Consider the following 27,457-nt stretch of genomic DNA (forward strand, 5'->3'; position numbering starts at 1 on the left):
GGGTATAGCAATTGTGCAATGTAGAGCTGAATATTTTTTTGTGACCCGAGGATGGTCAGATTCATGATCAAAATGATTTTCTTTAATAAAAATAAGAAATGCAGCTGTATATTATGCGATAAATATTTTTTAAGGTTTGCCAAAGCTGTCCAGCACACAAAATATTTAAATTTAAATTTTATTTATCTTTCGCACTTTGAAGAAAACTGGTGTTCTTATTCCTTGCAAAGTTTAATGTTATGCCGAACTTCGGTGGGAGTATTGGCTGATATGTGGTCTCGTTCGCGATCAATGGTTTCAGAAGATTGGTAACCACTGGCTTAATGGAAATAGGATGGAAATGAAACAGTTACAGTGGCAGTATTCGTAAACAGTCACGGACTATGTGTTGCAGCGTTTAGGGCACAGAACTCTCAGACTGAAGTTAACGAGGATTAGATCGTCTTGCGTCTATCCTGGGTTGCATGTTAAATGTTACATGGTTTTTCCGATCCTCTTTCGTGCGATAGCTGAGCAGGTGCTATTGTATAAGAACACGGCAGAGAGCTCCCCAGTGGTTCTACTACGTCGGTGAACGGCGAAACGCTAAACTCTGACCTTCCTGGTCAACAGTTATTCGCGTCTGCCAGCATCATCGGCGTAATTGACAGTGAATTGAGCCATTCATGCCTAATAAAAGCCTGGCAAGACCGTAGACTTCGTACATCGCTGCTAACAAGGTATTTTAAGACACTACGAACTATACGGTTGCCAGTGTCTTTAGGTGTCTACGTTAAGTCGATTAGACGGCTACCGAAGGGTCGCGTATTGGAGCACTGTACGTACGCTGTCTGTGTGATGTGCCGTGATGCCTGCCAACAGCGAGCTGCGTAACGCTAACCGTAAGACAAGCTTGCAACTGTGCCACTATCTCTATTGTGTGGTTTAGAAGGCACAGACATCCTGACGCGGAAAGGCCATGCACTTATTAAAACATCTTAATTTGTTCCAGAATACCTCTGAGTACTTCCACATTCGGAAGACTATTTGTTGTCGGTACCACATTCATGACGTCATCTCTTACTTGGTGCTCTGAAAGGATATATTCGCGTTGCCCAGGCGCGACAGCTTCTGTATTCCTTAATACGGGTGATGATGCTGTCTTAAGCAGTTCCTTTGTACACGGATCAATTGGCAGTAGCGGATTATGCAACGGGCCAGGAAACCGCCAAATTCGATTCTTTTGTACTGTAATTTTATCAGGGTGCAATCATTACTATACGAGGATGTACATTAATGTAGAAATTCAAAAATAAAGAAACAGCTTTAAAGGTAAATTTTGAGGACTGAAATTAGATCAGTTGTGGGCCGTAATGCTAAATGCAAACAGCACCAACTCTTTTGCAGTACAAGCTCCATAGCAAACGTCGGTCTGTTTAGGTGATTTGTGGCAGTGCGCACGGCCGACTAGAGATAGTTTTAGTTTAGTTTTAGTTATGCCATCTTCCGTAGATCATTTTCCCGATTATTTCATCGACATGATGTGGAGCAAGTCAAATTACAAGGTTATATATATATATATATATATATATATATATATATATATGAATAGTGTTAATATTAATATTACTGAAATTTTTAGTTCTACACATGCATCTACATTTAGAGGTACATTTTTTTTATCCATTTCTCAAACAGAAACTCGCCCATGGAGTAGGAGGAGTTGTCCAAAAGAAATGATTTTAAGCTAGGTTTAAAACTTGATTTGCTAGCTGCCAGACACTTTGTTTTTGGGCAAATGATCAAAGATTTTTGTTGCTGAATAATGTACTCCTTTCTAAGCAACTGACAGCTTCAATAACGGATAGGAAAGGTCACTTTTCCCTCTAGTGTTGTACGTATGAACATCACTGTTCTTCGCGAATTGAGTTGGGTTATTTGTAACGAATTTCATTAGCGAATATATGTACTCTGATGGTGCAGTTAAAATACCTAACTCATTGAAAATATGCCTACATGACGTCCTTAGGTGAACACCACTAATTATTCTCACTGCTCTCTTTTGTGCAATCAATACTTTACGTCTAAGCGGTGAGTTACCCCAGAAAACTATTCCAAAAGACATTATTGACTGAAAATATGAGAAGTGCGTTAGGAGGCTGATCTGGTTATTACTAAGACTAGCGATTACACGAAGAGCGAAAGAATCTGAACTTAGTTGTTTGAGAAGCTCAGTAATATGCTTCTTCCAGTTCAAGTTCTCATCAATGTGAACACCCAAAAATTTGTAGAAACCTACCCTGTTAACTGAGCCCTGTTCATATGCTACATCAATTGTCGGTATGACTCTATTTGGCTCTGAGCACTATGCGACTTAACTTCTGAGGTCATCAGTCCCCTAGCACTTGGAACTACTTAAACCTAACTAACCTAAGGACATCACATACATCCATGCCCGCGGCAGGATTCGAACCTGCGACCGTAGCTGTCGCTCGGTTCCAGACTGTAGCACCTAGAACCGCACGGCCACTCAGGCCGGCCTCTATTCGATGTACATAACTGGAAATAGTGAGCTTTTTCAAAATTAAGGGACAGTCCATTTTCTGACAACCACTTAATAATTCTTTGAAAGACATCCTTAACAATAAAAAATGGTTCAAATGGCTCTGAGCACTATGGGGCTAAACATCTGTGGTCATCAGTCCCCTAGAACTTAGAACTACGTAAACCTAACTAACCTAAGGACATCACACACATCCATGCCCGAGGCAGGATTCGAACCTGCGACCGTAGCAGTCGCGCGGTCATCCTTAAAAATATCTTCAGCTGCTTTTTCTGGAATGGTTTTTATTATAACAGTCATGTCATCTGCAAAAAGTACTAGTTCCGCTTGCTGAACGTGAAGTGGGAAGTCATTAACGTGAATAAGGAACAGCAGAGGACCTAAAATTGAACCCTGTGGGACTCCGTTTGTGATAACTCCCCATTCACTAGAATTTACCACCTTCCCAACATTATTTGTGCTATTCAGCACAACTTTTTGCTTTCTGTTCATTAAGTATGATTCAAACCAGCTGTGTGTATAGCCATAAATTCCATAAAACCTGAGTTTTTCTAAGAGTGCGACATGTTCCACACAGTCAAATACCTTGGAGAGATCACAAAAAATACCAACTGGCGATAATTTGTTATTTGGGGCTTGTACTATTTTATGAGTAAATGTGTAGATAGCATTCTCAGTCGAGTAACCCTTCCGGAATCCAAACTGTGACATGCTGAGTAAATTATTTTCACTTAAATGTGAGACTAGTCTTGAACACGTAACTTTTTAGAATATTTTAAAAAATGAAGTCAGCAATGAGATTGGTGTATAATTATTTAAGTCACTCCTGTCCCCTTTGTTATGAAGAGGTTTGACAATTGCATGTTTCAATCTGTCTGGAAAAATTCCCTATGCCAGCGAAGTCAGCCGTGAGCAGTGCTCAGATGACGTCACAACCTTTTTCTATTCTAGTTTTTGGCTTCTGCCTATCCAGATATTCAGATAATTACATTGACATGGACGTACTTACCGTTTCATATTCATTTATTATGTCAACTGTGACCTGTCGATAGATTTCACTATTTCTTAATCACATATTATCACTCCAAATAGCACAAAAGGATAAAGTTTCTTACTCAGATGCTGAGATGTTAAAAATTGGCAATCCTATTTTACTCGAGTAAATTTTATGGGGTGAATCAGTGGACATAAATGACTAATCGAGCAAGAGATTAACACTGTACGCACATCACTAATTATAAAATCTGGTGTCCACCTCTGGAATCAGTAGTGTGTTGCGGTTTCTGTGGCTCGATGTCTTCACATCTTGGAATTTAGATATGAAAGTCCTTCGCTTGAAAGTACATTGCGCAACAAAATTAAAGTATCGCTTTTTCGGAACCCCATATTTATCCTCCATTCCGACGCATAACTTTGATTTGTCTCGAAGGTGCCCCTACAGTCTTCCTCTGTAATAGTGCAAAAGCGTGGCGCCCTGCAACGTCATCATCTGGTTCGGCAACGCTTCAGACAGCAAGGTGTCGACAGATGCTGAAAGAAGGCTTCAGCTCAGAAGTTCATGTGAGCTGTAAGCTGGGTTAATGACGTCACATCGACACCAAATTTCGTCACAATTCTGTCCAACGCCACCGTGGACGGGTCACACGACGAGAAGGCTGTTACGCCTCCTCTTACCCATATTTCGCCCCTTCTTTTGACGTCTCTGCGATGGAAATCAGAACCGCGACACACAGCGTTGAAGTCACGTGGTTTTCTTATGGATTGCGAGGAAAACATTTCGGACACACCGCCGCTCAGAGTCTACACGAAAAGGCCTCAGAGAGTGGCATAAAAGAGTCAATGAAACCACCCCCTTCCTATGGGGCGTTGATTCCCGCACGGTCAAAAACGACAGTGCTGTCAACCCCTGGGCGTTTCAACCCTACTAAAAGTACAACGTGGGCTGCAACCCCTTGAACGTGATCTGACCCGTCTTATTGCTCCGGTATACAGGATGGAACTACTGGGGACTGTTGAAAACTGTTCGACGAGGTCTGAACGTGATCCGAAGCAGTCTGTTTCGCTTCTTCCTGTGGCGGATCAGAGTGGGAGGTAGGGGGGGGGGGGGGAGGGGGCAGATAGACACAGAGAGAGAGAGAGAGAGAGAGAGAGAGACATTAACATGTGCGTGAATAAAACAGTAAAGAGTCTAAGACCTTCCCCCCCCCCCCCCCCCCCCCCCCCCAGTTTTGCAAAACAGTTGGTGCCAACTGCGAACCATTACTGAGCACGTTACAAGTGTACCTTTCAGAAACTTCGACACACATCAGCATCGCGGCTGCTCTAGCGCTGAGGTTTAGACAGCCCCTGAAACACTCCTTAGATGAGGTTTTCCTGCCTTCAGGAGCCACAGAGCATCCGCGAGGCTGAAAGTGCGTCGAAGTTTCGGACAGGTCTGTCCGCTCAAAAATGGCTCTAAGCACTATGAGACTTAACATCTGGGGTCATCAGTCCCCTAGACTTAGAACTACTTAAACCTAACTAACCTAAGGACAGCACACACATCAATGCCCGAGGTAGGATTCGAACCTGCGACCGCAGCAGCAGTGCGGTTCCGGACTGAAGCGCCTAGAACCGCTCGGCCACAGTGGCCAGCACTCTGTCCGCATTCTGACGTAGCGAATGATGTTTTTCCCCTTACCTGTATGTGGTATACGAGTGCTCCATATGGCGCCTCTTGAAACACCGAACACTGCAACTACATTGGCACCCCTTATACGACCCATTTTCAAAGGCACTTCGCTCCGACATAGTGCGCTCACTACTAGACAGAACACTATTCTCATCAGGACTGAAGCTTGCAACGTATTGAGGACATTGGACAGGTGTCGTTCGCAGTCAGATACAACAACGGGACCTGCAGGCTTGGTTACCATATGCATCCATGTTGAAGCATGCAATCCCGTGGTGTTTCAATATTTTTGTCCATCTCCTGTATTTTCCTTTATAAGAGTATGATCAGTGATGAAGGAAGTTCGACGGGATATCATTCTTTGAAATAATTTGCGGAGATTACTCATGAGTGAAAGTGTTCAAACCTTTTTTTGGGGTTTGACGGGTTCTTTATTAGTAAAGCTGCAACCCTAGCTTTCCCCCACATCTTCGCCATTTTCCCGTGTGAGACGCAGCCGTTGCTTAAGTTCAGGATCCACTCTTTTGTTTCTCGCCAAAACATTTTCTCCGTGCGCGGATTATCGAAGCCGGCAGGTTTTGTTGACGTTCATTGAAAAGATGGATATTTCCATTAGCTTCTAGTTAAAATGAGCTGCCAGGTAGTCAGCCTCTTCTGTGTGTCTTCAGAGCGTTACGTTATCAGAACTGATGTTCATTTTCCCGTTCAACAATGACCGATGCTGTCTGGTCTGTTGTGGTTTGGAATGCCTCCTGACGTGCACTTATATAATTATTGAAGCATGTCACCAGCTTCCATGTGTTACGGCTGTTTTTCTGCATGTCCAGCTGTCACTAGCTCCCACTACTTCTGTCTTGTAGAATACAACAGAAGGCAACGTCACTGAGCCAAAAAACAACCGTTCCAAATGTTCTAAGTCCATCTATTGTAACATTTCGGAACATACTCTGAGCTGCCGGCCGGAGTGGCCGAGCGGTTCTAGGCGCTACAGTCTGCAACCACGCGACCGCTACGGTCGCTGGTTCGAATCCTGCCGTGGGCATGGATGTGTGTGATGTTCTTAGGTTAGTTAGGTTTAAGTAGTTCTAAGTTCTAGGGGACTGATGACCTCAGAAGTTAAGTCCCATAGTGCTCAGAGCCATTTGAACCATACTCTGAGCTCAAACGTAACGAGCTAATCTGCACGGCTTCCAAAAACATCGGTCATGCCAAACAGAATTTGCGCTTTCCTCACACAATATCCTAAAAGTCATAAATTAAAGCAGTCAGGTAGCCGTTGAATTTCTTGTATTGCAAAACTCATTTTACTGAGATACATACCAAAGCTTCTTAATGAAAGGCTAGTAATAAGGGGTATCAAACGAAATTTGTGTCTGGCTTAAGAATTTCTTGGTAATCAGATTACAGAGTCATCGATAGGTATGTAAGCAACTTGAGGCGGGCCTCAGGAAGTCTATAGGGACCTTTGCTGTTCATAGCGTGTATTAGTAATAAACTTAGAATTGTTGCACGTGGTGCTGTTACCTCTAATGAACTACTACCCAAACAAAGCAACACAATACAGATATTCAGTCAGATCTTGATAAGATTGCAAATTGATGCAAAAGTTGGCAACTTTTTCTTCATATGTACAGAAATGTGAAATTGCGCACGACACAAAACGCAGAAAGTAGTGAGTATCCTGTGATCACAATATGTCACAGTTGGAAACAGACAACTCGTACAAAACCTGTGTGCAACAATTTGCGAGAATATGAAATGGGACGAGGTCATAAGCTGAGCAGTAGCGAAAGCAGACGTTCGTTCAGTGACAGGATACTGAGAAAATACGGTCAGTTTACAAGGGAATTGCTTACGACACACTCGTGTGATCCAACCTAGAATATTGCTCAAGAGTATCAGACTCACACTGGAAAAACAGAGGGCATTGAATATATGCTAAGAAGGTCAGCACGAATGGTAAGCAGGTTTGTTTGACCAATGGGAGACCGCCACGGAACTGCTAAACATCTTGATCTGGAAGACGTATGAAAATAGACGCTAGCTATCCTGTGAAAGCCTACGTACAAAGTTCCAAGAACCAATGTTAAGTGAGGAATGTAGTAAAACACAAGAAACTTTTATCTTCCTACGTTTTCCTTCCAGATTAAACTAATTACATCAGACACAGACGCATATAATTAATCATTCTTCTTGCCCATGAAACAGGAAGTAACCATAATACATGATAGAATAGAAAGTGCCGTTTACCATGCACTTCAGTGATTGATGTGGATGTAGAGGAACCGCTGCATCTACGAGGTTTCTGTCCTTACGTCATATTTCAGAAGGACAATCTTGGGCCACATATTTTGAGGAACATGCAAACCGCCTTCGAAGAACAGTGGATATTATTTTTTTCTCTGTCCCGCACGTTCGCCTGTCAGTCGTCCATGGAAAATACACTCCTGGAAATGGAAAAAAGAACACATTGACACCGGTGTGTCAGACCCACCATACTTGCTCCGGACACTGCGAGAGGGCTGTACAAGCAATGATCACACGCACGGCACAGCGGACACACCAGGAACCGCGGTGTTGGCCGTCGAATGGCGCTAGCTGCGCAGCATTTGTGCACCGCCGCCGTCAGTGTCAGCCAGTTTGCCGTGGCATACGGAGCTCCATCGCAGTCTTTAACACTGGTAGCATGCCGCGACAGCGTGGACGTGAACCGTATGTGCAGTTGACGGACTTTGAGCGAGGGCGTATAGTGGGCATGCGGGAGGCCGGGTGGACGTACCGCCGAATTGCTCAACACGTGGGGCGTGAGGTCTCCACAGTACATCGATGCTACGCAGTGCCGTAGGGGACCGCACCGCCACTTCCCAGCAAATTAGGGACACTGTTGCTCCTGGGGTATCGGCGAGGACCATTCGCAACCGTCTCCATGAAGCTGGGCTACGGTCCCGCACACCGTTAGGCCGTCTTCCGCTCACGCCCCAACATCGTGCAGCCCGCCTCCAGTGGTGTCGCGACAGGCGTGAATGGAGGGACGAATGGAGACGTGTCGTCTTCAGCGATGAGAGTCGCTTCTGCCTTGGTGCCAATGATGGTCGTATGCGTGTTTGGCGCCGTGCAGGTGAGCGCCACAATCAGGACTGCATACGACCGAGGCACACAGGGCCAACACCCGGCATCATGGTGTGGGGAGCGATCTCCTACACTGACCGTACACCACTGGTGATCGTCGAGGGGACACTGAATAGTGCACGGTACATCCAAACCGTCATCGAACCCATCGTTCTACCATTCCTAGACCGGCAAGGGAACTTGCTGTTCCAACAGGACAATGCACGTCCGCATGTATCCCGTGCCACCCAACGTGCTCTAGAAGGTGTAAGTCAACTACCGTGGCCAGCAAGATCTCCGGATCTGTCCCCCATTGAGCATGTTTGGGACTGGATGAAGCGTCGTCTCACGCGGTCTGCACGTCCAGCACGAACGCTGGTCCAACTGAGGCGCCAGGTGGAAATGGCATGGCAAGCCGTTCCACAGGACTACATCCAGCATCTCTACGATCGTCTCCATGGGAGAATAGCAGCCTGCATTGCTGCGAAAGGTGGATATACACTGTACTAGTGCCGACATTGTGCATGCTCTGTTGCCTGTGTCTATGTGCCTGTGGTTCTGTCAGTGTGATCATGTGATGTATCTGACCCCAGGAATGTGTCAATAAAGTTTCCCCTTCCTGGGACAATGAATTCACGGTGTTCTTATTTCAATTTCCAGGAGTGTATATGCTCTGAACGATGGACCTTGCCACTGGTGGGGAGGCTTGCATGCCTCAGCGATACGGATAGCCGTCCCGTAGGTGCAACCACAACGGAGGACAGACAAACATGTGGTTCCTGAAGAGGGGCAGCAGCCTTTTCAGTAGTTGCAGGGGCAACAGTCGGGATGAATGACTGATCTGGCCTTGTAACATCGACCAAAGCTGCCTTGCTGTGCTGCTACTGCCAACGGCTGAAAGGAAGGGGGAACTACAGCCGTAATTTTTCCCGATGGCATGCAGCTTTACTGTATCGTTAAATGATGATGACGTCCTCTTGGGTAAAATATCCCGGAGGTAAAATAGTCCCCCATTGGGATCTCCAGGCAGGGACTACTCGGGAGGACGTCATTATCAGCAGAAACAAAACTGGCGTTCTACGGATAGGAGCGTGGAATTTCAGATCCCTTAATCGGGCCGATAAGTTAGAAGATTTAAAAAGGGAAATGGATTGGTTAAAGTTAGATATAGTGGGAATTAGTGAAGTTCGATGGCAGGAGGAACAAGACTTCTGGTCAGGAGAATACAGGATTATAAATACAGAATCAAATAAGGGTAATGCATGCGTAGGTTTAATAATGACTAAAAAGATAGGAATTCGTATAAGCTACTACGACCAGCGTAGTGAACGCATTATTGTAGCCAAGATAGACACGGAGTCCACGCCTACCACAGTAGTACAAGTTCGTATGCCAACTTGCTCCGCAGATGATGAAGAGATTGAAGAAATGTATGTTGCGATAAAAGAAATTATTCAGATAGTTAAGGGAGACGAAGATTTAATAGTCATGGAGGACTGGAATTAGATAGTACGAAAAGGAAAAGAAGGAAAAGTAGTAGGTGAATATGAACTGGGGATAAGGAACAAAAGAGGAAGCCGCGTGGTAGAAGAGGTAAGATAGATACTATCTACAGGAAGATAGATACTATCTACAGGAAGATAGTACGAAAAGGAAAAGAAGGAAAAGTAGTAGGTGAATATGAACTGGGGATAAGGAATAAAAGAGGAAGGCACGTGGTAGAAGAGGTAAGATAGATACTACCTACAGGAATATTAAAAAGACCATTGGAGTAAAGAGAACCACCGGTACGAATATCAAGAACTCAGATGGCAAACCAGCCCCAAGCAAAGAAGGGAAAGCAGAAAGGTGGAATAATATATCAACAAGGGCGATGTACTTGAGCGCAGTATAATGAAAATGGGAGAGGGCGTAGATGAAGATGAAATGGGCGATATAATATTGCGTGAAGAATTTGAAAGAGCACTGAAAGACCTAAGTCGAAACAAAGCCCCGGTAGTAAACAACATTCCATTAGAACTACCGACAGCCTTGGGAGAGCCAGTCCTGACAAAACTCTGTCATCTGGTGTGCAACGTGTAGGAGACAGGCGAAATACCCTCAGACTTCAAGAAGAATATAATAATTCCAATTCCAGGCGTGAAAATTATCGAACTATAAGCTTAATAACTCACGGCTGCAAAATACTAACACGAATTCTTTCCAGACGAATGGAAAAACTGGTAGAAGCCGACCACGAGGAAGATCAGTTTGTATTCCGTAGAAATTTAGGAACACGCGAGGCAGTACTGACCTTACGACTTACGTTAGAAGATAGGTTAAGGAAAGGCAAACCTACCTCTCTAGCATTTGTAGACTTACAGAAAGCTTTTGACAATGTTGACTGGAATACTCTCTTTCAAATTCTAAAAGTGGGAAGGGTAAAATACAGGGAGGGAAAGGCTATTTACAATTTGTACGGAAACTAAATGGTAGTTATTAGAGTCTAAGAGCATGAAAGGGAAGCAGCATAGAGAAGGGAATGAGACAGGGCTGTAGACATCACCGATGTCATTCAAACTGTATACCGAGCAAGCAGTAAAGTGAACAAAAGAAAAATTTGGAGTGGGAATTACAATTCATGGAAAAGAAATAAAAACTACCAGGTTTGCCGATGACACTGTAATTCAGCCAGAAACAGCAAAGGTCCTGGAAGAGCAGCTGAACGGAATGGACAATGTCTTGAAAGGAGGATATAAGATGAACATCAACAAAAGCAAAACGAGAGTAGTGGAATTAGATCAGGTGATAATGCTGCAGGAATTTGATTAGGAAGTGAGACCCTTAAAGTAAGAGATGAGTTTTGCTATTTGGGAAGCAAAGTAACTGATGATGGTAGAAGTAGAGAGGATGTAAAATGTAGACTGGCTATGGCAAGGAAAGCTTTCCTGAAGAAGAGAAATTTGTAAACAGCACGTATAGATTTAAGTGTCAGGGAGTCTTTTCTCAAAGTATTTGTATGGAATGTAGCCGTGTATGGAAATGAATCATGGACGATAAATAGTTTAGACAGGAAGAGAATACAAACTGTCGAAATGTGGTGCTACAGAAGAATGATGAAGATTACGTGGGTAGATCACTTAACTAATGAGGCGGCACTGAGTAGAATTGGGGAGAACTTGACTAGAAGAAGAGATAGGTTGGTAGGACACATTCTGAGGCGTCAAGGGATAACCAATTTAGTATTGGAGGTAAGCGTGTAGTGTAAAAATCGTAGAGGGAGACCAAGAGATGAATATACTAAGCAGATTCAGAAGACATTAGGTTACAGTAGTTATTCTGAGATGAAGAGGCATGCACAGGATAGAGTAGCATGGGGAGCTGCATCAAACCAGTCTCTGGACTGAAGGCCACAACAACATCATATGGCTGATCGGTAACATGTTCGACACGGCCCTCCATCAATGTTAGTTGATGCTGTTTGAACAAACAAACTAGCTGTGTAGGTACAGGAACATGTGGAGGCCCTCTTTGCTTCCTATCACGACGATTAGAGGCCTCTGATTGCGACATCGACAGATCACACCATACTAGACTTTAGAGTTAACAGCAACGATTTATTTAGCCGTTTGAGTAGTGCTATTTATTTTGGGTTTGCTTTGTAGAGCAGACTTTTGCTCTAGATATTTTGTTGTTTTTCTTGTTTATATTTAGGTGTACATCGCAACTTGAGTAGCACCACAGATGGGTAATTTTATCTGTTGCAGAGGTCTGTCTGCTTTTTTTTGTTTTTTTTCTTTTTCAGTTATTCCTTACTGCATTGTTGCGATTTGATGCGGTTTTACGTTGTACGAAATGGATAAGCAGCGTGCTTGTTGTGTGCGGACGCACGCAGAATTGCCCGCTGTCAGCAAACGACTAGAATATGCGTTAGTCACTGTTGACAGTTCTCAGGTAACTGCTCTAAACAGCAACGACATTGGGGCACCGGTGGCGAAAGCTGCGATACCTTGTGTGCCGTTGGAATTCCTTGGAAAACTCTCGATTCTTGACGCGTTCCGAGCTCTGAAGTGGTTTACACCAACGGCTCGATCGCTGATTGTCATGTTGGCTTCGCCTACGTCCACAGAGACCATTATGAACAGCATTCCTTGCCCGATGGCTGCACTGTATTCACTGCAGAGCTGGTGGCCATCTCTCGTGCACTTCAGTATATCCGTTCATGCCCTGGGGAATCGTTTCTTCCGTGTACTGACTCCTTGAGCAGCCTACAAGCTATCGACCAGTGCTACCCTCGCCATCCTTTGGCAGCGTCCATCCAGGTGTCCGTCTATGCCCTGGCCCGGTCCCGTCGTTCAGTGGTGCTTGTGTGGACCACAGGACACGTCAGTAACCCAGGCAATGAACTTGCCGGCAAGCTGGCCATACGGTCTACGCGGGAACCGTTTTAACGGATTGTCTGCGCAGTCGAGGATTTTGTTCTTGGGGTAACTTTTCATGAGAGTCTTGTAAATACCTGTATTGGACAAATAGCTCATTCAGTCAGATGCTACATTGTACGTTTATCAGCTCGAGGTACTGATGAGGTACGCCAGCAGCTAAACTCGAGAATCGTCTGACAAATAAATCGAAATCAGTCATCAGAGTGCAAAGTCTCGGAATCTCGCACGTAACTCATGACGAAATGATTGAATTATTGTCTGGTCCACAAAAGATTGCCCTGAGTTTTAGTAAATATTCCATGTAATGGACTTGAAGCTGATGTTTCCATAGGATTAATTTTTGTTTGATAGCATCAGCCTTGTCCACCGTATCCGTTACCAAATGATTCTCCCCTCGCATTAAAAGAGTTAATGATTATTGACCGCCAGTACGAGATGTACGTTTCTTCTCTGCGGCCTCCCGGCGTCTGCTTGCGTCACCTGCTTCAGCAGCTGCAGTTCACACACTTCCTGCCACCTTCCGAATGGGCGAGAGCCCTTCACCACCTTGGCTGGCTCGAGGTGCATTCTTAGAGTAGTCAGGGCGCTAATGACCATTGAAGTTGTGCGCCCTAAAACCACAAAAAAAAAAAAAAAAAAAAAAAAAACACCACCTTGGCTTCAGGCACAGGTTTGTGTTCATTTTGACCTCAGCTCGTTCCCGAAGGATTCATTTCCCGAGCTGATCTGTCGCTGCAAATTTCTCGAACTTCGCTCACAACTTGCTGACAGCATATTTTTGTACACTGATGGTTCCAAGTTCGCCCACGGTGTTGGCTGTGCTTTTGTCGTCGGGTATGATAAGTTTCGATACCGGCTTCTCGACCAGTGCACAGTTTTTACCGCAGAGCATTTTGCCCTCTATTAGGATGTTCACTACGTCCGGAGGCACCAGCTCACTCGCTGTGTGATCTGCTCTGCTCTGACTCCCTCGGTACCCTTCAGAGTCTAGATGATCAAGATTCAGTCCACCCCATCGATCGACGGATCCATGACTGCCTCCATGTGTTCCTGGGTGGGGAGCCCAAGTGATGTTGATGTGGGTTCCTGACCACGTTGGTGTGCCTGGGAATGACGCTGCCGATGCAGCAGCGAAGGCCGCAGTCCATCTCGGTCGGTCCGCCTCTTACTGTTCCCTCGCAAGATATATGTACTTTTCCCTATTGGCGTATCACGTCACTTTGGCATGACCATTGGTACTCCCTTCATGGGAACAAACTCAGAGAAGTCGGACTTCTCCCAACAGCCTGGTCGACTTCCTCCCGGCCGTCTCGCCGTGAGGAAGTAATGTTAGCTCGGTTGCGAATAGGGCACTGCCGCCTTAGTCACCGCCACTTGTTGAGTGGCGACCCTGCACCCAGCTGTCCTTTCTGTAGCCAGCCAGTAACAGTCGACATTTCCTGGTCCTCTGCCCCTATTTTAGCCACTTACGTCTCAGGGTTGGGCTGCCGCCCTCCTTGGCGGACATTTTAGCGGGTGAATTGCGAGCCGTGGCTCGCATTTTAAGTTTTTTAAAAAGCAGTAATATGACAAGAGATTTGATTTCTACTTGGTGACTCCGGTGTCTTGTCGACGTCTTTTAGACACTCTTCCGTAACGTCTTGACGTTTTTGATTAGTTTTTTCTTCCTTTCTGTATTAGATCTCGAAACGGTTTTTTACGCTCGCACCCTAACCCCCCCCCCCCCCCCCAAATAAAAAAGTCTTAATGAATTCGAATAATTGGCGATGTCGGCCACGAAAGATTTCGTCACTGTTCTATATATCCTTAAGTCCATTTTTTCCCTAATGGACAACTTAAGCTCAGCCAGCACTCACTCTCGTTCGTCAGAAGACAAATGCATCATATCATCTTTGTGGCTGGTGTTGTAATGATGTTCCAGTGGATGGTTTTCCATCTCATGATAGTGCGATGACCCGTTAAGCACATGCATGGCCCTCAAACCGTACGAAAAGCAAAGCAATTCCTATTCAGCATTGACTGATGTGGCTTCTCCACTTTTTCTTGTTTGGGAGAAATGCTTAGACCCCGTGGTATTCCTAATGCAAGACATAAATCTAATGTACCACAGCTGGTACTGTTAGCAAACTGTGCCAAGCCGACTGCCCTGCTCTGATAGGCTGCAGCCTTTTCCTGCTCCTCCAACGCGCCGCTGCACTCGGAGCACGGCCGCAGTGCTCACGCTCGCGGAGCGCATTTTGGCCAGGCCTGCCCTAGGTCGGTGGTTGTCTCCGGATATGCCGTCATCCAGGCGAGCGCTCTAAGCGTGCTGCGCGCCACGGACGCAGGCCAATGGTGAAAGCATTATACTACGGGGAACATTCACGTCACCTCCCATTCGACCTGTGGTAGTAGTCGAAGGCACTACGGTCTGCGTGCCACCTGTATCCGTTCAGGCTCGATGTCTTCTCCAACAGCAATAGCATATTCCAGCAGGATAACGATCCTTTGTTACAAGTCCAGACTCATGCGGCAGTGATTTGAGCAGTGTTGATAGTAATCTCATGTTGGTGTATTGGCCACCAAATTCGCCTGACCTGATCTCGGTGGAACACACCTGGGATGCTGTCAGCTCTGCACCTACAAACCGCTGTCCCATAATTTACGGAACTGCATGTGCGGTGACATTTGGTGTCACTTATCTGCAGAAACCTACTAAGGACTTGTTAGATCTCTGCTGTATTGCAGTTCGAAGCAGGTAGTCATAATGTTTTGCTTCATCAGTTTATATTGTAAATGTAGTGGCACGTACTTACTGCCGTAAAGAATTCACTAATATCTAGTGACGTTATTATAGGCTACGAATGTTGAGTAATTTGGGTGAAGTTGGCTTCAAAGTTGGGTCAGACATGGTGATTGAATACTTTCCTAGATCACTTGCATCTGAAGCTGTAGTGGCTGAGAACTTAGAACATCACGTTTCCAAATCGTGCTATTACGTTACGGGATTATTCCTATTTGCAGCTATAGAGTGGAAGAGTCATCTGGTCAAGCCTTGTGTCAGGGACAGGTACTCGTGTCGAATTATTCTAAAGTCTTGTCTTAGGCAATTAACTTTTCGAATCAGTTAACTACAGGAGGGCAATAGTGATCTTAAGGCTGTGTTAGCATAATTGACTTCGGGTGTTCAAGAAACAGTAAGGAAGGTAGGAAGACATTTTTCCTTAACAGGCATGACGTGATCCGAATTTCAGAGTATCTGAGTAGTCAACATCACATATTCAGTTTGGAGGATGATGATGTGGAGCACAAATACATAAAATTCAAAAGAATTGTTCAATACTCCTTAGACATTTATGAGCCAAGCAAGGTTTTCAGGGACGGTGAAAGGTGCGCCTTGATTTAATAGTCGTTTTACAAAGATGCTATAAAAGCAACACCATCATCAGAGATGTAAGCGAAGTCAAAGCCTAACTGACAAACAAAATCTGAATGAAGTGCTGCCCTCGCGTTCTCATGCACTCCAACATCGGGCCACTGTCACATCTGAATGCCCCACAAATCTGGATGTAGCGCGGTTCGACCTGCCTTCTAAATTCTGTCGGATGCTGATAACTGTCTCACATGTCCGCATTCTTGACAGAGATCATTCAACATCTGTCGCTGTTCACGCCCCCTTATTCACTCTACTAGATTTGGTGAGAACACTAAAAAAGAACAACTTTAATGCAATCTCATGGCTGTTCTACCTGTCACAGAGATTTGCAAGCCAATGGTGTGCATGTGTGGGAAGTTAAAGTGACATCTGGATCTGCATCTACATCACTACTCCTCAGTTCACACAGTGCCTGAAGGAACGTTAATTGATCCACCGTCACACTGTTTCTCTACCGCTCCACTCTCGAACAGCGAGTGAGAAAAAAATGAACACTTAAATCTTTCCGTGCGACCTATGATTTCTCTTACTTTATTACGCTCCCTATGTGATTGGGCATCAACAAAATATTTTCGCATTTGGGGGAGAAAGTTGGATACGTAAATTACGTGAAAACAACTCGCCTCAACGAAGAACGTCTTTGTGTTAATGACTGCCGCCAGAACTCGCATATCATACCCATGACACACATTCCTATATGTCGCGCTAATACAAAACGAGCTGCCTTTCTTTGAACGTTTCCGTGGCCTCTGTCAATACTGGTAAGGATCCCGTACTGCACAGAAATGTTGTAGCAGGTGACAGGGAAGGATAGTGGAGGTTGTCTCTTAGTGGATTTGTTGCACCTGCAAGAGTTCTGCTTGTAGGTTTCAGATTTGTGCGATTTATCATGTAACCGAGGTTTAATCGATACAATGACACTCGACCATGTCTTCCGGATGCTTCACTTTTTTTGTCAGGCAGTGTATAATGTGCGTATGCCACACACAATTCTAATTATATTGTACTGTTCGCTCAATACTTTCCCTAATGAGGGAATTAGGTAACAGCGTCGATTGTGAACGATTCCTTGCAGCTACTGAAGTTACTTAATAAATCATCTATATGCATCACGGATAGCGAAGGTCATTTTGCTCTTTTTAGAGGTACACCCGACGCATTGTCTCTTCATATAGGACAAAATGTAACATTATGTAAGAGTACTTCAGCGCAGTTTCATGTCTGAACTCGTTGACTGTGTACTTTTTTTTCTTTTAGCACACAACAGTGTACCGCTGTAGCAAACTCTTTACGTGTCAACTTGAGCACTGCCATCAATAAGATTTTGGTATCTCCTAAACGAATAGGGCAAACTGAAATGCGCTCAATGGAATCTAATACGATCAGTGTCGATCCCTACAAAAGAGTTTCTCAGTCTGCAGAAAAATTGTCATGCACAAGCATAGAACGTGTTCCAAACAGGTTGATCTAACTGACTGCGCACCAGTCGTAGTACATTCGTCGAATTTGAACCACACTGTCTGCCCTTCATATATCACATGGAACCCACCGCTGCAGCTGCACTGTTGCTTAAAGAGCACGCTACTTTGTAGAAGACTCTGATACATAGTACTGTCAAAAATGAACGTGTTATATTGAATGTTATTATTGCCAATAAACTTGTTTTTAATATTCGTTCAGCATAGTCATTGTGTATGTTCATTCTGAGACGTTGTAAAACATGTCTCTTTGTTTTTTTTGTGTCATCGTTGTTACTGTGACATGCTTGGTTTCTAGTAAAGGGCAGTTGTGTTAATCAGTTAAGATCTTATTTCAATCTTTCAAATCGTACTAAACGAAATTATAGACAATCGCGTACATATATACACTGGAGTGCAAAAATTAAAGACGAAAATAACTTATACTTGAAGAGTCAGTGGAATTAATATAGCTCTCTGCAACTTGGACAACACTTAAAAGAACTGCTACAGTATAGAACAGAAGGTAACTGAAAGAAACACACGATGAGACAAGCAGAAATGTCACTTTAAATAAGGCATTAATCGCACTGAAGTCATTGTGATTCATGATGGTCTCGTGGACACTATGAACGACGGAACATTGTTCTTAATAGGATATGTAATCACCATGGATGGCAATGCACGCCGTGAAGCGTGCTCCCGCGCTGGAAGCAAGGTTGATAAGAGTTCTTGCGGTGCATTCCATTCCTCCAACAACACGGCTGAGAATTGCTGGATGATCGTTGCAGCATGTGGACTTGCTGCAGTACATCTCTCCAACGCATCCCACATGTGCGTGGTGGGGTATAATTCAGGGAAACGGGCAGATCAGTCAATTTGCCAAATATCCTCTCATTCCAAAAGATCTTCAATCTGCTCTGTTCGATGCTGTCATCCATAAAAATGAAGTCAGGGCCCAATGCGCCCTGAAAAGATGCATATGGGGACGGAGTACACTGTCACTATAATGTTGACTGGTGAGAGAACTGAGTTCAAAAATCTGGAGTTCGATCCGCCCTACGCCATTACACCCAGACCACAAAAACAATCATGTTCGATAACGTTCCTGGGTGTATTAAGTGCTGCTGCTTTTCGCCATAAGGGAAAACGTTGAAGGTGATAAACTGAATAGTTGCAGTATCCAAAAAATTGACGAAAGGAATTTTCGGTTATGGAAATGTCAGTTACAAATTTTTTTCATGCCGAAAAAATTCTTGGTATCATGGAGAGCATGCAACCAAGGCAAATGAGGTTGGTGGTTGTCAAATAACTTGGGACGACTTAAGTGCAATGCGACACTGATTCTATCTACTGCGATGGAGTTTGAGCAGTTGGAGTGTGTTATGAAGTGTACAATATGCAATTAATGAGATGCACTTGAAGCAGACGTTTTTTTTTTAATTATAGAATGTCGCCAACTTACGCAATCGCACAACACGTCAAACAAGTTGAGTCTTTGGTTCAAGCATTAACTGACATTGGTAAACCTGTTAAGGAAGTTGACAAAATGGTTAAAATTTTGAGAAGTCTGCCGGCGAAATTTAAATTTTTTTGGACTGCTTGCTTACAATCACAAATGTTCGATAATTTGACTCTAAGATTATTTAAAGAGGAACAAATACTTTTGAATGTGATGAAGATAATAGCTATTGCAGCAACTTATTTTAGCGTTAACAAGACAAACATTGTTAATTCAAAGAATAACCGCTTGTCTAACATGTCAGTAGAAAAGATGTTGAAGTTTATTATTCTCACAAAAGGGAACATTTTAAATCTGAGTGCAGAAAACTTTTAGCGAGGGCTCAACACAAGGATTATTCTGAGCACCAGTATTTGAATGAAGAACAAGCGAATGTTTCTGCTCCAGGTGGCGAAAATATTTGGTTAGTTGATAACATATGTCACACAAATATCATTTTAATACTTTTAAACCAAGTTAATCTGATGACTCCTATGTTTAAATTGGAGAAAGCTAGATTGTGAAAACAGAAGATGTTGGATCCGCTGACATACTGTCGCAGCCTTACATTGTGGAAAACATGCTACACATTTGTAAGCCATGGAAAAATTTATTGTTGGTGGGAGCAGTCACAAAAGAGATATATAAATCATTTTTGACAAGAAGAGAATGGAATAGTTGCTGATGAGTCTTCTGGATTGTATGGCCATGGTGGAATAAACTTTTCGGTTCATGGTGTTTCATCCAGAGCCATGCTGGACATATTTGGAAATGCTTTTGGTGATGCTGGGTCCTGCCAACTGACGGGGAAGACGTTGAAGGGCGACATAAATAATGTGTCATGTGAGCAACGTCGGGTTTACAAGTGAACAGCAGAGATTATCTTCGTCAGAGATGAAACTTAACTATAGACTGTCGCCTATCAAGGATGAAAACTTATCCATCGTGACTGCAGACCCACTATCCATATATCATTCAGTTTCATGTGGTTAACGCTTTGTTATATTAGATAAAATTTTGGTTTCAGAAAACTTAATGTTAGGAACTGAAAAGTTTCTTTGTCCATAGCCATACAGCCCAGAGGACTCATCAAAAACTATGATATCCAGTCATGAAAGCCTTCATTGTATGAAGATAATGAAAATTCACAATTCAGGTCTAGCTGCAGTGGGAATTAAGATGAACAGTCAGTGTTATCAAATGATGTTTAATTGTCCAGATCTGGTACAGTTAAACCCTGCTTTGTTGACTTCCACAGTAATCTCTCTTGGGGAGACTTGGTCACTTCAAATACCTGAAGAATATGGCTGATGTGAATTCAGTTCGTTTCTGGTTTGAAAATGAAGAAAGATGATGATGTTCATTGTGAATCATGTCGGTTTGGCAAAATTAAGAGAAAATCGTTTAATTCGAATTTGGAAACAAGATAATAAGTTTCTGGCGATTTATTCACTCAGATGTGAGTGGATGGATGAGAAAACAGTCTCTTGGGAAATTTGTACAGAATTATCAACGATGATCAACTTTTACACAGATTTGTGTTTTTTCTTAAAATTAAATGTGATATTTTCCCTGTGTTTTTGAAATTTCAGAGATTGGTTTATAGACAAACTGGAAACAAAATCAGAGTTCTGAGAAGTGGCAATGAGACTAAATTCATAAATAAACAATTTTAAGATTATTTCAAACAAAATGGAATAAAACATGAGGAAAAAAGTCCTTATACACTCCAACAAAGTGGCCGAATTGAGAGAGAAAATGTTTCTGTTATTGAGTATATATGTGCTATGTTATTCAGTACCGATTTGCCTCACAAATTGTGGTATAGGCAGTAAATTGTGCTGAATCTATCATAAATCAAGTAAAAATAACGATAATATCACATTGTATGAAAGCTTGGACAAGAAGAGAATAGAAGCTTTTGAAATGTGGTGCTACAGAAGAATGCTGAAGATTAGATGGGTAGATCACATAACTAATGAGGAAGTATTGAATAGGATTGGGGAGAAGAGAAGTTTGTGGCACAACTTGACCAGAAGAAGGGATTGGTTGGTAGGACATGTTCTGAGGCATCAAGGGATCACCAATTTAGTATTGGAGGGCAGCGTGGAGGGTAAAAATCATAGGGGGAGACCAAGAGATGAATACACTAAGCAGATTCAGAAGGATGTAGGTTGCAGTAGGTACTGGGAGATGAAGAAGCTTGCACAGGATAGAGTAGCATGGAGAGCTGCATCAAACCAGTCTCAGGACTGAAGACCACAACAACAACAAAATGAAAAACAGTTTGGAAAACACATGAGGAAGTTCGGATCAGCAGCATATGTACATGTTCCTGATCAGCTTATATCATAGGGGGGTAGTAAACTGGTCATCATTGGTTACGATGGATAGAGTACAAATTATCGCCTCTACAATCCTGAATCTAAGAAAATAACAATCTCCTGCAATGTCTATTTTAATGAAAGGAAATTGGTGGTTATGGAATAAAAATATGCTAGGGGACTGTGCTACAGAAGGCATTGAAGAGGTATCTGGAGAGGATGATGATGGTGAACCAGTCAAAGAAAATTAAAGAATGAATCTGATGGTCAGTCTAATTTCAGCACCTGCTCAGTTTTGGAATAAAGATATAGCCTGTTCTGCCATTATCTTTGAACCTCAAACTTTTGATAAAGCTATGGTGTGAGAGTCATGAAAGTGGAAGTAAGCGTTGGGAAAGGAAATGGCTCTCTGAAGAAGAACTAGCTTTGGAACCTGGTAGTATTACAATGCAATCGCAAGGCAGTTGTCTATAAATGTGTCCATCATGTGATGTGTAGCTCTGAGGGGAAAAATCTGACTGCCGTATACTTAAATTATATGCAGAAGGCTACTCACAGTGAGAAGGCATTGATTATGAAGAGACTTTGTCTCCTGTGGTTCGATACAATTCAGATTTCTAATAGCCATAGCCACTTCATGTGATGCAGAAATCAGGCTGTTTGATGTGAAGACTGCATTCCTCAGTTGAGACTTGAAAGAAGTAGTTTCTATGGAGCAGTGAAAAGTTGTTTTTTTTAGAGGATTCAAATATAGTTTGCAAGCTGAATATGATTCTGTACAGACTAATAGGATCACTACCCTCTTGGAATCAAAATTTGATGGTGTTTGGATCTGAGAAACTGGACATGGGCAAGTATGTTTTCTAAGATTTAACATATGACCTGAACGTATACCTGACACATTATGTAGATAATGGCTTGTTCATTTGCAAGTCTCCAAAAATATTGGAAAACATTATGATAACACTGGCATCAACATTTGAAATTACTGTGCTCAATGACAAATACTTCTGTGGGATGGAAATGGAAGATAACCATTCTGCAGAAAAGATTTACAGAAGCTGGAAAGAATACATCATTTGTCTACTTCAGAAGTTCAGCACAGATTATTCAAATTCCACTCCTTTGGAACATGGAACCATATTATGCAGTGGACAATCTCTTGAAAACCAGCACATAGTAAAGGAGGGTGGACAACAGTCCCTTTTGCCATGCTGTTGGTAGCTTAATGTCTGCATCAACTGTCATGTGGCCAAACACAATGTTCACCATGAGGATGGTGAGTAGATCTTGAACATTAGCATACTATTAAACGGCTTATGAAGTATCTGCAGGGGACCAATAACATGACCATAAGGTACAAAGCTAATGGACATATGCGGTCTACTCTGATGGCGACTCTGCTGGTGACTGCGAGACTTGTTGGTCGGCAGCAGGCTATGTGAGCTTTTTAGCAGCTGGATCTGTCTCATGGTGTTCAAGTCGGCAGAAATGCGTAACGAGAGCCCAAATAGATAGGAGCATCATATGGTGCTACTGACACTGTTTGGTTATTTAATTTTCTCAATGAACTTGATTTTCAGTTATAAAAAGTAATGACTCAATGGAGTTGATAATCAGAATGCTGTTTAGTTGATTAAAAATATAAACTATCTCAAATATGTCAAAGACATAGACATTAAATACCATTACCTACATATTGAAAACAAAAGATCGAAGTTATCGCTTTTTTGATATACAGTTGGCAGATTTGTTTACAAAGCCTTTAACTAGACATTAATCCGTATCAAATAGAGAAAAAAATCTCAATGATCTCAATAGTTAAGTAAAAAAAAAAACAAGAATGTGAGTATTGTCAAAAATGATCTTGTAATGAAAAAAACAAGAATGTGAGTATTGTCAAAAATGATCTTGTAGTGAGTGTTATTATTGTTAATAACGTTGTTCTTAATATTTGTTCATAATGTATGTCAGAATGTACTTATGTATGTTTATCCTAAGAAAAGCCATCATAGATCTACTGTAAGATTTTCTGTGCACTGAAAATGAATGTTTAAGATCATATTTGTAATGTGTATTTATAATACAAATTGGCTGTGTGGTACTTTTTTGCCATGTACCAAATAAATAAAATAAGAAACGTGTGTCTTTGATTTTTTGGTTATCATTCTTATTATATCATGTCTGATTTATAATAAAAACCATTTGTCTTATTTAACTCTGAAAATATTTCACTTCATGATTTTCTGCTGAAAAAAATTACGGACATCATGTAGCATAGTTAATGCCAGTTGGCTTTGTCTTTTACTTTTGAGCCCAATGCCATGCACTTAACGGTGATTTGCAGAGTATAGATGTAGACATAGACATGTAATACTTCTCTCTTCCCTGTGTTTCTAGTCCAAGTAATTGCATTTAGCATTTGTTTGTCGCTATTACTTTCTTGGTTTCTATGATGCAGCTCTCTCAGTTGTCTCAAGTGGCTTTCTGATACTCTAATAAAACTACTGTCTGTACATCTTGTCCTATGCATTATACAAAGTCAGAAGAAAATGCTAATATTTAGACAGTAAAAAATTGCACGAAATGTATCTTAATGAAGCCATATTTGGTTCAAGAAGGAATAACTTGATCCGCATTCTCAACCATATAACGACTTGGAGAACCTCATTAATAGAAAAACTTCATGTGCATCGAAGCAAAAATTATTACCCTTTTATCTCTCTTTTACTGTAGGATTATTTTTTCTGGACACCAGAGTGACATAAAAGGTCAACTGCTATGCTACCAAGGTGTGTTTGCTGTCACACTAATTATCATTAAAATTACAGTGTTACTGATATTAGATTATAGCTGAACTTGCTTTGCTACTTCTTATTGACAACTAAAGTCAAATTCATACTTGCCACACCATGTCACGCCGTGTAATAATATATCACATTGCATTTCAAATGGTGGCATTCTCACAAGCTGTCAGCAGACCGTCACGTCACGTCAAATCACATCACCATCAAGGTTTCTCAAGAAGAATGATTTGATTGTGTCATCTTCTTGTGATGTCAGAAGTTAACCTCTTTAGCTGTGCTCATTCCTGTTAGTAGTGGTTTTCAGCCTTTGTTTCTTTATAGTCTTCATTTTATTATTTGGCTTGCTTTTGTGGGAAGTTCCAGATGTTTAACGATGACTTCGATATTTACTCCAGTGAATATTCTTCCTTAGGTAGGTTAGATGTCTGAAAGCGAAAAATGATTTAATTCTACAAGAACAGAACAGATTAGACACACATTCTGTGTATAAGTAACATTAGTTGATAAAACAACCTTCATTAAATAATATTTTAAGCAAAAACATCATCTTAATGAAAGAGAAAAATAGTTTTTATGATGTTATTAGCTACATAAGACAGAACCCTCTGCAACATAATCTTCAATTAATTTCACCAACACTTTCTTCATTCGATTAGAAACTGCTGTGAAGTCGGCATTATCGTGCATAGCACCTATGTTATTAGCTACATAAGGGGGAAAACATAATGGATAAGGTAAACAGTCTCTATTTATTTTTATGTACAATATACATTTCCGCTGTTAAATGTCGATATTTCTAAATAATGTTTCACTTCTCAGTACTTAACCACAAAAAACTGATGAAGAACAGACGTTAGGAAGTTTTAATTGACCATTAATAAATGTTATCATTGTTAGTTCCTTATTTCCGATATTATACCCCAACTTTTTGCATCACGTATGGTAGGCTATCTCTTATCCCCACTTTCACCGTTTGGAAATGGGCGAACAAACGTGACGTCCAGCATCAATACATTCTGTCGTGACAGTGACTTGGCGTGGCGGTCCGTTGACGTAAAGTGTGAATCGGATCTAATGCTGATAGACGTGATACACGACCCTATGTAGTGTAATATTCAGTGCTTGAACAGCACTAACACCATACCTTATAAATTGAACTCTAACAGAAATTGCTGTACTCGTGCAAGGAAGTAACAGATATGAAATATTTGTTTCTATAATATATACGGACATGAATTTTTACGCACCGAGACGAATAAAGTACTTCGCCTTGCGATGAGTTATGATATGGTCGGGAGAGCAGATTTTTCGAATATGTTCCCGCTTATTTTACGTCTTTATTGCCTTTTTCTAATAATATTGGTGGAGATACACATCCATTTCCTTTCACACAGCAGTCAGAGATGAGAAACCCATGCTGTATCGATTTCGCTGCCCAGGGTTGATACCATAGATAATACTGCAATTCAGTGACAGCGATGTTCAGCGTTAGTACAATGTCAAGCAGAGGTGGGAAGTTGTTTATATGGTTTGAAGGCGTAACTTAGGTTGGCTAGTTGTCATTACGTTTGCAGTGCTGTCACTGGTGCTACGTACGAGTCTTACCAAAACTAAAAGTTATTGGTCTCGATGTAAGTGGCGGTTGCTTTGATTTCGCGCTGTCGAAGGAGATGTTTTGAAGCAGAATGGAGAAGTTCAGAAAATACAGGTCATTATTAGTATCAGAGGTAAGCATGGTAAACGTGTGGAATAATGATAGTAGGCCAATAAAGCATTCACATATAAATTTTCGGCAAGTAATCTGTCTTAAACGTATATTGTAGCTAGCATGCTTCCGGCCCTCCCCTCCTGTATTCTCGAGATGAATTGATCCAACAGTTTGTAGTTTATAGTGGGTTATATTTTCCTCATATTCGTTCCTTTTACGAATAGTCATTGTATATTAAAAAGGGCGAGTATAAAGGGAGGAAGTAAGTTTCGAAAATCGTAAAAGGGGTGTACTAGGTAGTTCTTTCTTCCTTTCTTTTAAATTAATTCAAGTGTGATGGAACAATTAATGCATCATATGGTGATTGTGTTTTGAAAGTTATTTAGTGCCATTTCTTCTGTATCTGACACCTTGCTTACAATTAATAATAATAATAATTGTATAGCATACACCAGATACTAATCCTTGTTAGACTAAATGATTTAAAGTATTAAGACGTATATCATTATGTATCTAGTGTCAGCATATTTTTTGCAGTATAATTTAGTCAACGTATCTTTTGGTGTAATTTTGATTTATCTTGTACATTGATTCTGGTATCGTTTATGTTTTAAAAACTGAACTCAGGTTTTAAAGTATAAATTATGTGTATTTACTGGAATATCTAGCATGTTTCACTGTCACACCATTGATGCAGATGATGTACATCACAGTTGAAAACACACAAAACTGCTGTACTGCAGTGAACACTGTCAGAATTTTTTTGTGGCATACAGAACTAACAGATATAGTTAAAAATATAAGTTGCATCAATAACTGTGTAGTTGGCCTTGAAAAGTGATAACATATACTGAAAATGGTATGCTAATTAGCTAATTATTTTCACTTTCAAAACAGTATGTACACACACACACACACACACACACACACACACACACACACACTTGGCATTGATTCTCTAAAGTTTCATTTATTTTCCATTGTTGATGCAGTTATGCAACATGTGCTTGACTGATGAAGATCTATTAAACAAAGACTTGTCATTACGGAGATATAAGAACGTTTGTTTTATTTATTTACGCATCCTTAGACCATTCAGCACAGTACTGTCGCACACGCCAGACAAACTGCAGTGTTATATATCTACATATATAGACATATATGAAGTAGGGTAGGATTAGCTGAGAATAGGGCCATGGCCTTACTAATGGAACCATCCCAGAATTCACTTTAGTAACTCTTCTTATGTTGCATAATGTTTGCTGGCTTTATGATGATGTAACTTATGAGATATCAAAACATTGTTGTTGAATGTTAATCACGTAGATAAAGTTTATCATGTTTTAGACATCCGGAGTGCTTTGTTGTATGAAAGTAGTGTACTTCACACTTTACAAAACATTTGCAGGTTTTTATGACCATAAACACAGCTGCAAAAGAAGATTTGAAGGAAATAGATATCATTTATAGAGCTATGGATCTCTTAATTCAGTTTTTTTTATC

The 27,457-nt window shown here is 41.7% G+C and overlaps 1 protein-coding gene across 5 annotated transcripts in view; it reads left to right on the forward strand.

Moving 5' to 3' along the window:
- The window catches only part of LOC124615364, a 200,560-nt gene that overhangs the window by 149,282 nt on the left and 23,821 nt on the right, over positions 1-27,457 (forward strand). The window contains exon 1 of one of the 5 annotated variants that reach the window (XM_047143183.1): positions 25,713-25,973. The exons of the other annotated variants lie outside the window; for them this stretch is intronic. The gene's annotated coding sequence lies outside the window, so the exon portion shown is untranslated. Of the gene's footprint in view, positions 1-25,712; positions 25,974-27,457 lie in introns of those variants that run through there. 5 annotated transcript variants of the gene reach the window in all.

The sequence above is a fragment of the Schistocerca americana genome, chromosome 5, assembly GCF_021461395.2.
Source record: "Schistocerca americana isolate TAMUIC-IGC-003095 chromosome 5, iqSchAmer2.1, whole genome shotgun sequence".
In the NCBI taxonomy this organism is placed as follows: domain Eukaryota; kingdom Metazoa; phylum Arthropoda; class Insecta; order Orthoptera; family Acrididae; genus Schistocerca; species Schistocerca americana.